This window comes from Cherax quadricarinatus, chromosome 83, assembly GCF_038502225.1.
Source record: "Cherax quadricarinatus isolate ZL_2023a chromosome 83, ASM3850222v1, whole genome shotgun sequence".
NCBI classification, from domain to species: domain Eukaryota; kingdom Metazoa; phylum Arthropoda; class Malacostraca; order Decapoda; family Parastacidae; genus Cherax; species Cherax quadricarinatus.
The window spans coordinates 17,900,055-17,913,223 of NC_091374.1; the positions used below are offsets into that span (position 1 = coordinate 17,900,055).

The window sequence follows — 13,169 nt, forward strand, 5'->3', positions numbered from 1 at the left end:
AGGATTATGTGGATTAAAGTAAAGGTTGGATGCAAAAAGTGGGTCATAATAAGTGTGTATGCACCTGGAGAAGAGAGGAATGTAGAGGAGAGAGAGAGATTTTGGGAGATGTTAAGTGAATGTATAGGAACCTTTCAATCAAGTGAGAGAGTAATTGTGGTAGGGGACCTGAATGCTAAAGTAGGAGAAACTTTTAGTTTGGGGTGCCAGGTGTAAATGATAATGGGAGCCCTTTGATTGAACTTTGTATAGAAAGGGGTTTAGTTATAGGTAATACATATTTTAAGAAAAAGAGGATAAATAAGTATACAAGATATCATATAGGGCGAAATGACAGTAGTTTGTTGGATTATGTATTGGTAGATAAAAGACTATTGAGTAGACTTCAGGATGTACATGTTTATAGAGGGGCCACAGATATATCAGATCACTTTTTAGTTGTAGCTACACTGAGAGTAAAAGGTAGATGGGATACAAGGAGAATAGAAGCATCAGGTAAGAGAGAGGTGAAGGTTTATAAACTAAAAGAGGAGGCAGTTAGGGTAAGATATAAACAACTATTGGAGGATAGATGGGCTAATGAGAACATAGGCAATGGGGTAGGTTTAAAAATGTAGTGTTAGGGTGTTCAGCAGAAGTTTGTGGTTACAGGAAAGTGGGTGCGGGAGGGAAGAGGAGCGATTGGTGGAATGATGATGTAAAGAGAGTAGTAAGGGAGAAAAAGTTAGCATATGAGAAGTTTTTACAAAGTAGAAGTGATGCAAGGAGGGAAGAGTATATGGAGAAAAAGAGAGGTTAAGAGAGTGGTGAAGCAATGTAAAAAGAGAGCAAATGAGAGAGTGGGTGAGATGTTATCAACAAATTTTGTTGAAAATAAGAAAAAGTTTTGGAGTGAGATTAACAAGTTAAGGAAGCCTAGATTATTATTATTATAATCAAAAAGAAGCGCTAAGCCACAAGGACTATACAGACGGAAGCCTAGAGAACAAATGGATTTGTCAGTTAAAAATAGGAAAGGAGAGTTATTAAATGGAGAGTTAGAGGTATTGGGAAGATGGAGGGAATATTTTGAGGAACTGTTGAATGTTGATGAACACAGGAAAGCTGTGATTTCGTGTATAGGGCAAGGAGGAATAACATCTTGTAGGAGTGAGGAAGAGCCAGTTGTGAGTGTGGGGGAGGTTCATGAGGCAGTAGGTAAAATGAAAGGGGGTAAGGCAGCTGGGATTGATGAAACATAGATAGAAATGTTAAAAGCAGGTGGGGATATAGTTTTGGAGTGGTTGGTGCTATTATTTAATAAATGTATGGAAGAGGGTAAGGTACCTAGGGATTGGCAGAGAGCATGCATAGTTCCTTTGTATAAAGGCAAAGGGGACAAAAGAGAGTGCAATAATTATAGGGGGATAAGCCTGTTGAGTATACCTGGTAAAGTGTATGGTCGAGTTATTATTGAAAGAATTAATTAAGAGTAAGACGGAGAATAGGATACCAGATGAACAAGGAGGCTTTAGGAAAGGTAGGGAGTGTGTGGACCAGGTGTTTACAATGAAACATATAAGTGAACAGTATTTAGATAAGGCTAAAGAGGTTTTTGTGGCATTTATGGATTTGGAAAAGGCGTATGACAGGGTGGATAGGGGGCAATGTGGCAGATGTTGCAGATGTATGTTATAGGAGGTAGGTTACTGAAAGCAGTGAAGAGTTTTTACGAGGATAGTGAGGCTCAAGTTAGAGTATGTAGGAAAGAGGGAGATTATTTCCCAGTAAAAGTAGGCCTTAGACAAGGATGTGTGATGTCACCGTTGTTGTTCAATATATTTATAGACGGGGTTGTAATAGAAGTAAATGTGAGGGTCTTGGCAAGAGGTGTGGAGTTAAAAGATAAAGAATCACACAAAGTGGGAGTTGTCACAGTTGCTCTTTGCTGATGACACTGTGCTCTTGGGTGATTCTGAAGGGTAGTTGCAGAGGTTGGTGGATGAATTTGGTAGGGTATGTAAAACAAGAAAATTGAAAGTGAATACAGCAAAGAGTAAGGTTATGAGGGTAACAAAAAGATTAGGTGATGAAAGATTGGATATCAGATTGGAGGGAGAGAGTATGGAGGACGTGAATGTATTCAGATATTTGGGAGTGGACGTGTCAGCTGATGGGTCTATGAAAGATGAGTTGAATCACAGAACTGATGAGGGGAAAAGGGTGAGTGGTGCACTTAGGAGTCTGTGGAGACAAAGAACTTTGTCCTTGGAAGCAAAGAGAGGAATGTATGAGAGTATAGTTTTACCAACGCTCCTGTATGGGTGTGAAGCATGGGTGATGAATGTTGCAGCGAGGAGAAGGCTGGAGGCAGTGGAGATGTCATATCTGAGGGCAATGTGTGGTGTGAATATAATGCAGAGAATTCGTAGTTTGGAAGTTAGGAGGAGGTGCGGGATTGCCAAAACTGTTGTCCAGAGGGCTGAGGAAGGGTTGTTGAGGTGGTTCGGACATGTAGAGAGAATGGAGTGTATCAGTCTGTAGTGGAAGGAAGGCGGGGTAAGGGTTGGCCTAGGAAAGGTTGGAGGGAGGGGGTAAAGGAGGTTTTGTGTGTGAGGGGCTTGGACTTCCAGCGGGCATGCATGAGCGTGTTTGATAGGAGTGAATGGAGACAAATGATATTTAATACTTGACATGCTGTTGGAGTGTGAGCAAAGTAACATTTATGAAGGGATTCAGGGAAACCAGCAGGCCAGACTTGAGTCCTGGAGATGGGAAGTACAGTGCCTGCACTCTGAAGGAGGGGTGTTAATGTTGCAGTTTAAAAACTGTAGTGTTTACTAAAGCACCCTTCTGGCAAGACAGTGATGGAGTGAATGATGGTGAAAGTTTTTCTTTTTTGGGCCACCCTGCCTTGGTGGGAATCAGCCAGTGTGTTAATAAAAATAATAAAAAAAAATACTCTGATAATTATAATTATGTGTACCTGTACCTAAATATACTTAAACATTGTGCTGGTGTGCAGGTACACATTAAAATTGCTAAGTCTCTCTCTTCTCATGACGCCAATGCATGTACTACATAATAATAATCACTCTTGGGCACATTAACCTTCTTATTTTACATTAATATAGACATTTTCATTAATCCATCTATTTTATATTTTATATTTTCCTCAAAATTATATAAGAAACACATTACATAGCATGTACACATGATGCATACAATCACAGAATAAAAATTGACGTAAATGTGAGGTTTGTTTACAAAGCGGCTGTGTAGGTAGTGTCAGAAGAATTATGTTTTCTCTAGTCAAATACTGGAGGATAACTCTAGAAAAATATTCCTTTCGTATGCCTTCACTCTATATATAGCAATTCACGACCCTTGTGGGTTTAGCGCTTTTTATTATGATAATAATAATAATATCTTCATTCACTCTAAAAATGGTGTGTTGCATGAGAATGGGAGTGTTGCTGTTTGTTTATTCTGTACTAACTTGTACACAATGTAAGAGTATTTGTATTGTGAGGTAATTATTTTTTTTTTTATTATTATCACACTGGCCGATTCCCACCAAGGCAGGGTGGCCCGAAAAAGAAAAACTTTCACCATCATTCACTCCATCACTGTCTTGCCAGAAGGGTGCTTTACACTACAGTTTTTAAACTGCAACATTTACACCCCTCCTTCAGAGTGCAGGCACTGTACTTCCCATCTCCAGGACTCAAGTCCGGCCTGCCGGTTTCCCTGAACCCCTTCATAAATGTTACTTTGCTCACACTCCAACAGCACGTCAAGTATTAAAAACCATTTGTCTCCATTCACTCCTATCAAACACGCTCACGCATGCCTGCTGGAAGTCCAAGCCCCTCGCACACAAAACCTCCTTTACCCCCTCCCTCCAACCTTTCCTAGGCCGACCCCTACCCCGCCTTCCTTCCACTACAGACTGATACACTCTTGAAGTCATTCTGTTTCGCTCCACTCTCTCTACATGTCCGAACCACCTCAACAACCCTTCCTCAGCCCTCTGGACAACAGTTTTGGTAATCCCGCACCTCCTCCTAACTTCCAAACTACGAATTCTCTGCATTATATTCACACCACACATTGCCCTCAGACATGACATCTCCACTGCCTCCAGCCTTCTCCTTGCTACAACATTCATCACCTATGCTTCACACCCATATAAGAGCGTTGGTAAAACTATACTCTCATACATTCCCCTCTTTGCCTCCAAGGACAAAGTTCTTTGTCTCCACAGACTCCTAAGTGCACCATTCACCCTTTTCCCCTCATCAATTCTATGATTCACTTCATCTTTCATAGACCCATCCGCTGACACGTCCACTCCCAAATATCTGAATACATTCACCTCCTCCATACTCTCTCCCTCCAATCTGATATCCAATCTTTCATCACCTAATCTTTTTGTTATCCTCATAACCTTACTCTTTCCTGTATTCACCTTTAATTTTCTTCTTTTGCACACCCTGCCAAATTCATCCACCAATCTCTGCAACTTCTCTTCAGAATCTCCCAAGAGCACAGTGTCATCAGCAAAGAGCAACTGTGACAACTCCCACTTTGTGTGTGATTCTTTATCTTTTAACTCCACGCCTCTTGCCAAGACCCTCGCATTCACTTCTCTTACAACCCCATCTATAAATATATTAAACAACCACGGTGACATCACACATCCTTGTCTAAGGCCTACTTTTACTGGGAAATAATTTCCCTCTTTCCTACATACTCTAACTTGAGCCTCACTATCCTCGTAAAAACTCTTCACTGCTTTCAGTAACCTACCTCCTACACCATACACCTGCAACATCTGCCACATTGCCCCCCTATCCACCCTATCATATGCCTTTTCCAAATCCATAAATGCCACAAAGACCTCTTTAGCCTTATCTAAATACTGTTCACTTATATTTTTCACTGTAAACACCTGGTCCACACACCCCCTACCTTTCCTAAAGCCTCCTTGTTCATCTGCTATCCTATTCTCCGTCTTACTCTTAATTCTTTCAATAATAACTCTACCATACACTTTACCAGGTATACTCAACAGACTTATCCCCCTATAATTTTTGCACTCTCTTTTATCCCCTTTGCCTTTATACAAAGGAACTATGCATGCTTTCTGCCAATCCCTAGGTACCTTACCCTCTTCCATACATTTATTAAATAATTGCACCAACCACTCCAAAACTACATCCCCACCTGCTTTTAATATTTCTATCTTTATCCCATCAATCCTGGCTGCCTTACCCCCTTTCATTTTACCTACTGCCTCATGAACTTCCTCCACACTCACAACTGGCTCTTCCTCACTCATGCAAGATGTTATTCCTCCTTGCCCTATACACGAAATCACAGCTTCCCTATCTTCATTAACATTTAACAAATCCTCAAAATATTCCCTCCATCTTCCCAATACCTCTAACTCTCCATTTAATAACTCTCCTCACCTATTTTTAACTGACAAATCCATTTGTTCTCTAGGCTTCCTTAACTTGTTAATCTCACTCCAAAACTTTTCTTATTTTCAATAACATCTCACCCACTCTCTCATTTGCTCTCTTTTTACATTGCTTCACCACTCTCTTAACCTCTCTCTTTTTCTCCATATACTCTTCCCTCCTTGCATCACTTCTACTTTGTAAAAACTTCTCATATGTTAACTTTTTCTCCCTTATTACTCTCTTTACATCATCATTCCACCAATCGCTCCTCTTCCCTCCCGCACCCACTTTCCTGTAACCACAAACTTCTGCTGAACACTCTAACACTACATTTTTAAACCTACCCCATACCTCTTCGACCCCATTGCCTATGCTCTCATTTGCCCATCTATCCTCCAATAGCTGTTTATATCTTACCCTAACTGCCTCCTCTTTTAGTTTATAAACCTTCACCTCTCTCTTCCCTGATGCTTCTATTCTCCTTGTATCCCATCTACCTTTTACTCTCAGTGTAGCTACAACTAGAAAGTGATCTGATATATCTATGGCCCCTCTATAAACATGTACATCCTGAAGTCTACTCAACAGTCTTTTATCTACCAATACATAATCCAACAAACTACTGTCATTTCGCCCTACATCATATCTTGTATACTTATTTATCCTCTTTTTCTTAAAATATGTATTACCTATAACTAAACCCCTTTCTATACAAAGTTCAATCAAAGGGCTCCCATTATCATTTACACCTGGCACCCCAAACTTACCTACCACACCCTCTCTAAAAGTTTCTCCTACTTTAGCATTCAGGTCCCCTACCACAATTACTCTCTCACTTGGTTCAAAGGTTCCTATACATTCACTTAACATCTCCCAAAATCTCTCTCTCTCCTCTGCATTCCTCTCTTCTCCAGGTGCATACACACTTATTATGACCCACTTCTCGCATCCAACCTTTACTTTAATCCACATAATTCTTGAATTTACACATTCATATTCTCTTTTCTCCTTCCATAACTGATCATTCAACATTACTGCTACCCCCTTCCTTTGCTCTAACTCTCTCAGATACTCCAGATTTAATCCCATTTATTTCCCCCCACTGAAACTCCCCTACCCCCTTCAGCTTTGTTTCGCTTAGGGCCAGGACATCCAACTTCTTTTCATTCATAACATCAGCAATCATCTGTTTCTTGTCATCCGCACTACATCCACGCACATTCAAGCATCCCAGTTTTATAAAGTTTTTCTTCTTCTCTTTTTTAGTAAATGTCTACAGGAGAAGGGGTTACTAGCCCATTGCTCCCGGCATTTTAGTCGCCTCATACGGCACGCATGGCTTACGGAGGAAAGATTCTTTTCCACTTCCCCATGGACAATAGAAGAAATAAAGAAGAACAAGAGCTATTTAGAAAAAGGAGAAAAACCTAGATGTATGTATATATATATATGCATGTGCGTGTCTGTGAAGTGTGACCAAAGTGTAAGTAGGAGTAGCAAGATATCCCTGTTATCTAGCGTGTTTATGAGACAGAAAAAGAAACCAGCAATCCTACCATCATGCAAAACAGTTACAGGTTTCTGTTTCACAGTCATCTGGCAGGATGGTAGTACAGTGGACCCCCGCATAACGATCACCTCCAAATGCGACCAATTATGTAAGTGTATTTATGTAAGTGCGTTTGTACGTGTATGTTTGGGGGTCTGAAATGGACTAATCCTTCACATATTCCTTATGGGAAAAAATATAATGAAATACTACTAATGAAAAAAGTTCGTTAACCGAGTACTTCCCTGTGGTTGCTGTCTAAAAGTTTTACAAACTCTTACAAACACATGTGAATGAACTAAAAGTAGACACATATTAATACGCATTTATTTCGCCTGACCAAGTGATCGCCCACTACCTGTTCAGTTTGTGTTTTTACATCGTCTGAACTCTGTATCTCATTCTCTCTTGTTTACTCTTTCGTTAACTAGTTGACTCTCATTGACAATGGCGTCTAAGCTTAGCTGTGATAAAGAGGAGTCGTAAGCCTCTTGCTTTAAGTGCCAAGTTAGAGGATGATGGTGTGCCATTCTGATTTTATTCAATAAACACCCTGCCACTTACCTCTCACACATTAATATTAATATTTTAAGGCAAGTAATAAGTGTACTCTGTGTTTAGCTTACCTATTATTGTGTTTTTAATGCCTAATTCTTTTGCTAACTTAATATAAGTTAGTGTAAACTTGTTATCTGGCATTTATTGCATATTTTGTATGTGCTCTGATAATAATACTTGTGGACCTGTGTGGTAGCCGGGCGGAGTGATAACATTACATTTTCTCCGCTCAGCCACCAGAGAAAAAGTGTATGAATCTGTGTTTGGCCCAGCCACTCCCCCACTCCGCTTTTGTTTACAATTTTCGGCATGAATTATTCATCACTTCTCCCTTCGTTTATGATGGCATCTAAAGGTAGTTGTTAGAAATGATTAAATTCAGTGAACAAGGTATGTTGATGCTAATAATATGGCTCTGGGCTACCTACACTGACTTCCTACAAATAAATACTTTTCACCTCTCTTCCTACATTAAGACTACACATATTTTAAGGTAAACAGTGAGTGTAATGTATGTGTATTTTAACTCTCTGGGCTGTTTTAAATATCGCATATTAAGTATGAGACGGGGACCCAAGGCTACCTACACCTGACTTCCTACAAATAAGTACTACTCACCTCTCTCCCTACATTAAGATTACAAATACTCTAAGATAAGTAATGAATGTACTGTGTATGCATTTTACTTTTTGTGTTTTTAATGCCTAGTTCTATTACTAACTTAATATAAATTAGTGTAAACTTGTTGTCTGGCAACTATATGCGTTTATAAATGGAAAAAATGGCATTCTGCTTTCTGGCAATGTCTGCTTTCCGGCGATAGCCTGGAACCTAACCCGCCATATAAGTGGGGCCCTACTGTACTGATATTTATTCTGGGATAAGACATTTTAAACCTTTGACTGTTTTGGTCGTATATATACGTCATACGAGCCACCGTGTTTGACGTATACGTATATACTCATAAATTCTAGCGGCTTCAAATCAAGCAGGAGAAAGCTGGTAGGACCACATGTGAGAGAATGGGTCGGTGTGGTCAGTGTGCACCATATAAAAAAATTCCTGCAGCACGCAGTGTATAATGTGAAAAAAAACTTATTTTCGTATGGTATTTATGATTGTATTCTCGTTTTCTTGGTCTCATTTGATAGAATGGAAAACATATTATAGAAATAGGTGTGATATTGATTGGTTTTACTATGAAAAGAGCCTTGAAATGGAGCTCAAAGTAGGGGAAATGTTTGATATTTGCCAATGTTAAAAAGTAAACAAATGATGTAATTTTCCAATAAATGTCCAAGTAGCCATTCTAATATGCAGTCATGAATGGGTTGACATTATTTATAAAATTATTACAATATTGCAGTAGTCTACATAACAGTAAATCTTCTATTTTTTGTTCGAATAAAAATTCAAAATAGAAAGCAAGAGTAATATCAGAGGAGCCTGGAGACTTGACTGATGAACAAAGAAAATGTTATTTTAGAGCCAGGAATGTCTGCATTGTTCATTCTGGACCCTATTTTGAAATTGTCATTTTTTTAAATTTTCGTGAAATTGGCCAAATTGCAAATTTCTGACCACGTTACTGAGTAGTTGAAATCAGTAAATGGGCAGTTTCTTGTACTCAATCAATAGAAAAAATGGAGTTCTAAAGAAATAGCTATGAGTTTGGTCGACTGGAACAATGGAATTAGCCGAAAATAGGGCTCGAAGTGGGCAAAATCGCCGATTCGTAAATATCGCTGAAGTCGCTAACTTTGCGAGAGCGTAATTCCGTCAGCTTTCCATCAAATTTCGTTCTTTTGGTGTCATTACAATTGGGAGAAGATTCTCTATCATTTCATAAGAAAAAATAACTTTTTTTTCGGAAATTTTGTGACACCAGGAGACATCTCAAGTTTTGGGGTTGCGACAGTGAAGGGGTTAATAACAGTTACGTAACTGCAGTACCTGAGGTTACTGGGATTAAAGCTTGGGTCTTGGGTTCACCCCCTGAATTTTTGGTCAACTGGCGTCATTTTGCTGTCATAGTTACTGATGTGATTTTTGCCACTGTAACTACTGAATCTATGTATAGGATCATCTTTTACTACTGCATGCCATTTCTTAACTCATGCTACTTTACTATGCATAGGTTTTAAAAATGCATTATAACATGCTCCTATCCTGTGACACTTGTGTACATAAGTAAACTGCCAGGTTATTTCTAATTTTTTTTTTTTATAACGAAAGTTAGAACATATAGTACAGTATAACAAAAAAGAAAGGGTAACTAAAAAAAAAAAGGGTCAACTATGAAGTAAATGCAATTATGGTGATTAAGTGTGCTTACTGGTACCAAAGGAGATGTTCCTAAGGACGTTTTTTAACTTTGAAGAAGGCTGGCAACACCATTATTTTTTTTTTTTTATTATTATCACACTGGCCGATTCCCACCAAGGCAGGGTGGCCCGAAAAAGAAAAACTTTCACCATCATTCACTCCATCACTGTCTTGCCAGAAGGGTGCTTTACACTACAGTTTTTAAACTGCAACATTAATACCCCTCCTTCAGAGTGCAGGCACTGTACTTCCCATCTCGAGGACTCAAGTCCGGCCTGCACATTATTTTATTAACACATTGGTGACACAATAAAGGAAACACATTCACTATCACTCATTCAACAGTTGTTTTACCAATAGTGTGTGGACATCATAATTCAAATGATTCTCTGAACTGAAACTTCCTCGCCCCTCCCTCAGCTTGCAGGCACTGTGCTTCCCACTTCCAAGACTCAAGTCCAACTAACCAGTTTCCCTGAATCCCTTTATAAATGTTACCCTTCTTATACATGAAGAGCTTGTTAAGTAGTAAGAACTATTTGTCTCCACTCCAGTCTAACACAATTTTTATCTACCAATACATAATCCAACAAACTACTGTCATTTCGCCCTACATCATATCTTGTATACTTAGTTATCCTCTTTTTCTTAAAATATGTATTACCTATAACTAAACCCCTTTCTATACAAAGTTCAATCAAAGGGCTCCCATTATCATTTACACCTGGCACCCCAAACTTACCTACCACACCCTCTCTAAAAGTTTCTCCTACTTTAGCATTCAGGTCCCCTACCACAATTACTCTCTCACTTGGTGAGAGAGTAATTTTTATAATGGCGAATTAATGTTTGAGGGGCACATTATTTTAATGTTTGAGGTGCACATTATTTTATTAACACATTGGTGACACAATAAAGGAAACACATTCACTATCACTCATTCAACAGTTGTTTTACCAATAGTGTGTGGACATCATAATTCAAATGATTCTCTGAACTGAAACTTCCTCGCCCCTCCCTCAGCTTGCAGGCACTGTGCTTCCCACTTCCAAGACTCAAGTCCAACTAACCAGTTTCCCTGAATCCCTTTATAAATGTTACCCTTCTTATACATGAAGAGCTTGTTAAGTAGTAAGAACTATTTGTCTCCACTCCAGTCTAACACAATTAAACAAGTCTACTGGATATTCAAGCCTCTAGCACTCACAACCTCCTTTACCCTCTCCTATCAACCTTTCTTGAGATGGTCCTTATCCCTCCTTCCCTAAACCCTTGATTTATACACCTCTTAGGTCATTCCATTCTGTTTCATCCTCTCTAAATTACTGCTGCAATTGCATTTTATGGGAAAAGTAAGTCAAATTTTATTGTTTTTTTAAGTAGCTTATATATAGGCATATTTTAGCTAAAAAAAAAAAAATCGAAGTTTTTCAGTAAATGCTTGAGAAAGCCTCGAATCTTTGAAATACGCAATAACAAACATTTCAGATTTTTTTCAACATTTATAAATAATTTACATATTTTTAAAAAATCCTCCAAACCACCATATAACCCCCTTCTCAGCCATCTGAATTATATCTGGCAAATCTGCACCACCTTCTAATTTCTATGCTCTGAATTCTCTGCATAATATTCACACCACATATTGCCCACTAACATGACATCTTTACTGTATCCAGACTCCTCCTTGCTGCAGTATTTTAAACCCATGCCTTATCAACCATATAACAGTGTTGGTATCACTATATTCTGGTATATACCCTTTTTTATCTTCATGGATAAAGTTCTTTGACTCCACAGATGCCTCAATGCACCACCCACCTCTTTTTCTCCCTCTTCTATTCTATGGTTCACCTCATCTTTCAGAGACCATTCCACTGATAGGTCTACTCCCAAATATCTGGACACATTTACTTCCTCCATATTTCCTCCTTTCCTTCTGTTGTTAAATCTTTCATTGTCTAGATTTTTTATTATTCTCATCACCTTGTTCTTTTCTATGTTCACTTTTAATTACTTTCTCTTACATACTCTCCCAAATTCATCCACCAACCTTAGCAACTTTTCCTCAGTCTCTCAAAAGAATTGTGTCATTGGCAAAGAGTACCTGTGACAACTCCAACATCGTTTCAAATTTGTTAACTTTAAATCTCACACCTGTCCCCAGCACCCTAGCTTTCATTTGTTTTACAACATATCTATAAATATGTTAAACAACTATGGTGACATCACACATCCCTGTCTAAGGCATATCTTTGCTAAAAAATAATGCCCCTCTCTCCTATAACTCCCAACCTGAGCCTTATTATCCACATTAAATCTCTTTACTTTTCAGCACTCTACATTTTACTCCATAAATTTGGAGTATCAGCCACATTGCTTCTCTATCCACCCTATCGTATGCCTTTTCTAAATCCATAAGTACAATGAAAAGGTGTTTACCTTTATCTAAGAACTGGTCATCTATATGCTTCAATATAAATACTTTGTTTACACACATCTCCTACCCTTCCTCAAACCTTTTTTTTTTTCCCTCTGCAATCCTTCTTTCTATCTTACCTTTAACTCTTGCAACAATAATTTTACCCCATATACACTTTATCCAGCATAGTGAACAAAGGTAACTTCCCTATAATTCCTACACTCACTTTTATTACCTCCTTTATAGTACAAAGGAACTATGTATGTCTACTACCAACTCTTAGGTAACTTCCCTTCTTTCATGTACTGTATTAGATAATACAGCAACCACTACATAACTATACGTCCACCTGCTTTTATCATTTCTGCTCTAATCCCATCTGTCCCAACTACATATTATTCATATTCATCTCGTTATTCATATTAAATTATTATTATTATTATTATTACAGTATTATTATTATTATTATGGGGAAGTGCTAAATCAGTTGGAGTCATACAGTGCTTGGGGAACAAGAGGTAATGAGGGGTGATCCAGGTAAGGGTATCTTTTATTCCATGGACCAAGATCCCTTCATCAACATCAAGGCACCACTTCTATGAAGGGTATGGTATGCCCAACTATTGCAGTTCTTGTGCCTGGGTACATTTGTAATTTAAGTAGGCACTAGTGCTAAATAATAATAATAATAATAATAATAATAATAATAATAATAATAATCATAATGATCTTCAAGGAGATTTCCTTCATGATGATGAAGGGCTCTTAATCCAAGACACTGTATAAGCATTACAGATTTAATACTTACTCATGCATGGTAATAATAATAATAGCAATAATAATAATACGTACGCACGTAATAACA

The 13,169-nt window shown here is 38.4% G+C and overlaps 1 protein-coding gene across 1 annotated transcript in view; it reads right to left on the bottom strand.

Annotated features, from left to right (window-relative positions):
* The window catches only part of O-fut1 (O-fucosyltransferase 1), a 61,526-nt gene that overhangs the window by 30,105 nt on the left and 18,252 nt on the right, over nucleotides 1-13,169 (bottom strand). The gene's annotated exons all lie outside the window — the stretch shown is intronic.